The sequence below is a fragment of the Triticum aestivum genome, chromosome 7B (genome assembly GCF_018294505.1).
Source record: "Triticum aestivum cultivar Chinese Spring chromosome 7B, IWGSC CS RefSeq v2.1, whole genome shotgun sequence".
Classification (NCBI taxonomy): Eukaryota; Viridiplantae; Streptophyta; class Magnoliopsida; order Poales; family Poaceae; genus Triticum; species Triticum aestivum.
Genome location: NC_057813.1, coordinates 742700937 through 742706041, shown reverse-complemented (window position 1 = coordinate 742706041; position 5105 = coordinate 742700937).

Below are 5105 nucleotides of genomic sequence, written 5' to 3'. Positions count from 1 at the left end.
TAAGAAAGCGTTGTAGCTAAGTTAGCTATGGGGCTGGTTTACAAACCAGCGCTACTGCTATCTTTTCCAATTTTTATTTTTTAATTCTAAAATACTTAGCTATAGCGCTGGTCCAGAGACAAGCGCTACTTCTATCTTTTCCAATTTTTATTTTCTTAATTCTAAAATACTTAGCTATTGCGCTGGTCCACGGACAAGCGCTACTATTATTTTTCTTTTCTTTTTATTATTTTCCTTTTCTAGTTCTTTGTTTTCTTTTCTTTTATTATTTTCCTTTTCTAGTTTTTAGTTTTCTTTTCTTTCATTATTTTCCTTTCTTTTCGGTTTACTTTACATTTTCTTTTGTATTGCTTTCTCCCGTCTATTTTTCTTTTTTTCTCCCAACGACGGCGTCTCCCTCTCCCCCAATGCGCGAATATCACCGGAACCATGCATGTGGTGGTAACATGTCAGTTGACCGATAACGGTTACTCAAGTGCGTACACAAAATAGATATGCATATATATAAATGTAGGTTACTGATCAGCTGCGTCGACGACATTTCACATTGAGCATCTTCCCTTTCTTGTTTGTTGCCTAGTAATTGAGCCCCTCCTTGTGACTTTTGTAGAGGCATGGATTACTATCTTTCTTAGATAATGTAGTCTTGTTTCTTCTTTTCACTTATGATTCATCGTCATCGTCATCTTCCATCATCGGGTTGTCGTATTGGTCGTAGTCCTCCTCGTTGGCAACTCCATCCATTTCGACGATGCTCCTTTTGGATCTCCTCACGACAACACGGCTGGGATTGGCCAGGTCGGTTATGAAGAAGCATTGTGTCACGTGCTTAGCGTGTACCCATGGCTCATTTTTGACAATGACGTTAACGTTCACGGGACTGCTCTTCGCGTCGGGTATAAACATGGTAGTGAAATACTTGTTTTTTCTTACGACGTCCTTGGCCCATCTGACAGGAAACATCGTCGCATCGTGCATTCATGCATAGTCAAGCTCCCAGATCTCTTTGATCCTTCCGTAGAATCTTTTAGTTGTGCCGTTGGTGTCGGTCACGCATTGAATTGTCATCCCGGAGTTCTGGTAATCACTGTCCATGTCTTTGGCCTCCGTGTAGAATCTGTGCCCATTGACATCGTAGGACTGATAGGTTGCGAGCTTGGGCGCGGGGCCATGTGCTAAGACGTGTATGAGCAATCCGTCTGAACTGCCCTCTTCCTGGGGATTTTCAAGAACTTGCTCTTCGAACCAATGCAAGAAAGTAGTGTTGTGCTCTACAGTAACTTCATCGTCCGTCTTGAGCATCCCCTTATCATGGTACTTCTTTGCGATGCTTTCTTTGTGCCGTGCCACATAATCATCTACCACATCTAGGTGTTGTAGCACTACTAAGTTAGCCCTGTCAAAGTCCTTCCATCGATCTGAGTAGTCCACGTGCAATTCCCTCCGACCGTTGTTGTGACCATCTCCTTCGAGCTTCCCATCGTGCTTCTTGAGGGGCAAACCAACAACAGAGTCTCCGACACTTATATAATTCTCACAAAAGGAGACGCACTTATGCTTTAGATACCCCTGGATGATGCTCCCTTCGGGACGGGACTTGTTACGAACGAATCCTTTGACGACCCCATTTATCCTCTCGAACGGCATCATATTGTGAAGGAATGTTGGCCAGAGGTCGATGATGTCGTCCATGATGTGGACACACATATGCACCATGACATCAAAGAACGCAGGCATGAAGTACATCTCAAGCTCACATAGTATGACAAAGATCTCTTCATGTAGCCTTCGGAGCTGCTTCACACTTATAGACTTTCAAGAGATAACATCGAAGAAGTTGCAGAGAGCAGTAAGCTTCTCACAAACGTGCTTGTCGATTATCCCTCTAATGGCAACCGGGGGTATATGCGTCATCATCACGTGACAGTCATGAGACTTCATCCCGCTGAACCTTTTCTTCTTGGGGTCTAGAAATCAACCTATCTTCCCGCAATAAGCGGAACTGACCTTGATTCCCATAAGGCACTTGATAAATTGATCGATTTCCTTCGCACTTAAGGTGAATCAAGAAGGGGGGAAATAATTCTCCTCCTTCTTGTTGACTTTTCTGCCCCTTTCCCCTTCCTCTGTCTTCGTCTTCGTCTCCTCCGTCAACATTTTGCAGTGGAGATCTTTCCTGATCTTCAAATCTTCCAAGTCTTTCCTTGCCTTCGGCCTATCGTTGGTCTTCTCCGGCATGTTTATCAGTGTGCCAAGCAAGCTCTCGAGGACATTCTTCGTGATATGCATTTGATCAAGGCAATGATGTGTGTCGTGATTGGGCCAGTACTCCAAGTCCCAGAAAACAGACATCGTTATACATACCTTCTACAGCGGCTCTGGCGCCTTTTTGATCTTTCCCGGCACGGGGCATTGTTCTGAGTTTCTCAACAGCTCGTCGATTTCGGCGCCGCTCCTCTTACGTGGAGGTCCTAGAAGCTCAGCCAACCAATTGAATAGATCACCACACTTTCTCCATGGGTCATCATTCTCGAGTCATCTACGATGCCCCAAGTACACGATTTTCCCAGACCCGCCATCTTTTGTTGACATAAGCTGCTGAGACGTTGTATCATCCATGAACCTCATGCATCCGTACTATCCATGGCACACCTCGCCTAACGTGTACCCGTAACCGAGATAGTCGTGCACCGTCGTCATCAACGCGGCTCTCATATGGAAATACTCTCCTTTTCTGGCGTCCCATGTCCATGCCGGTGATTTCCATAACGTGTCTAGCTCCTCTTGCGGAAGCCCCATATACAGGTTAATACTCTTTCCCGGTTGTTTCGGTCCTTGAATCAGCATGCACATGTGTGTGTACTTTCTCTTCATGCACTTCCATGGGTGGAGGTTGTACATCCATACAAACATGGGCCATTTCTTGTGGTTGGTGTTCTGGTTTCCAAACGGATTCATGCCATCGGTACTTGCACCAAGCACAATGTTCCTTGAATCTTCTGTAACAAATCTATATATGGCGTTGAATGCTCTCCACTGGCTACCATCTACGAGGTGTCTCAGCCTCGGATCATCTCCATCATCAGGCTTCTTCCTCTCCGCATGCCAGCGCATGACCTTTGCTTCCTTAGGATCTACAAAATACCGCTGCAGACGGGGATTGATCGGAAAGTACCATACAACTTTTTGAGGAGCTTTCTTTCCTGCCTTCTTGTATTGAGAAGCATTGCACACTGGACGGTTGGTTTTTCCGCGTGCTCCCCCCGATAAATGATGCAATGGTTGATGCATGCGTGGTACCTAATGTGCGGCAAATCAAAAGGGAAAACGATTTTCTTGGCCTCCTCGACACAGGTTCCCCACAGGAAGAACTTTATTATGTAGATACTTCAAATGATCATCGAGGCTTTTGTCTGTCCATTTGTTTTTGGCCTTCGTCTTTAGAAGTTCGAGCATGAAACTCAAGCGGGTCACCTTGGGATCACAAAAGACATACAATGGAGTCCTCGAGTCTACTTCAAGTTGCACCAGCTTGGCCTCCTCTCTAGAAACAGCTCTCTTGCTAGTCGTACTCTTGCAAAGGAGGTCTCGAACATGAGGGTCCTGCACGACTGCACTTAGTAGCGTCGAAGACTGTAGCGTGATCGCCACCTCTTCTCTGCCATGTCCAGACTCTTCTTCACCATGTCTGGAATCTATTCCGCCGCCGTCATTTCTGGATTCTTCCCCGCCGCCATGTCCGGCGCCATCGTCATCGTGTCGATCTGTCATCTCTTCGTCTAGCCCCATGTCGTTATTCCCTGCCATGTGGACGTCCTCATCATCATCTTCTTCTTCACATATCCACTGAGTATAGCCATCCATGAAACCATTCATCAGCAGGTGCGCCTTCAAAGTGCCATGACCAAAAGGGTCCAAAAGGACTCCTTCCTTGCATCTTGGACACGGACATCTAATCCTAGTCCGGTTATTTGCATACATGTCCATCAGCGCCGATTGCATGTACCGCTCCACCTTCCATCCACTCACCTTCATGACCGACTACACGGTATAACAAGCAAAAGGGTTATAAAATAAATAATGCATGCATGATTCAAAGTCATATAAAATTTTGGCATGACCTTGCCTAAAAATATGACATATTGAGTTTGCTTGAAATTCACCGAAACAGAAATAAATTGACATTTCGGCAAAACATAAGCAACTCGAGGGCATGTCACACTCGCACAAATCTCTCCATATATATATCCCAAAACACACATATTCTCATTCACTCACATATTCCCATTCTTGAAATGAACAACTTTTTTTACTCACCTATACATCTCTCGAGAGAGACCGAGAGCACGCGGTTAATTATTAGATGATGAGAGAGAATGATCGAGAGAGCATGTGTGGATGACTAAATAGCTAGCTAGATCTAGTTGTTGGGGCAGAGAGTTGAATCTAGATAGCAAACTAATGGAGAGGGGTTATGGTGGAGGGGGCCGGGGGGATTAATTAATGGGGAGACAATATAGAGGTGCAGGAGAAAGAGAGAGAGGTCATCTATGGAGCAGGGTGCCATTGATGTCTACTACGCAACCTTTTTCTTGTAGACGTTGTTGGGCCTCCATTTGCAGAGGTTTGTAGGACAGTAGCAAATTTCCCTCAAGTGGATGACCTAAGGTTTATCAATCCGTGGGAGGCGTAGGATGAAGATGGTCTCTCTCAAACAACCCTGCAACCAAATAATAAAGAGTCTTTTGTGTCCCCAACACACCCAATACAAGGGTAAATTGTATAGGTGCACTAGTTCGGCGAAGAGATAGTGATACAAGTGCAATATGGATGGTAGATATGGGTTTTTGTATTCTGAAAATATAAAAACAGCAAGGTAACTAATGATAAAAGAGAGAACAAACAGTATTGCAATGCTTTGAAACACTCCTGGAATCAGCTTCTTTGCCGTCCGCCATGTCGGACGGCAAAGGCACAGATCCCGGACGGCAAAGTCCTTTACCGTCCGCCAGCGGAGGACAAACAGTCCGGCTGAACACGTGCCAGCAAACGCCTTCTTTGTCGTCCGCTCCGCAGAAAGGGACGACAAAGGATTGTGTCATCCG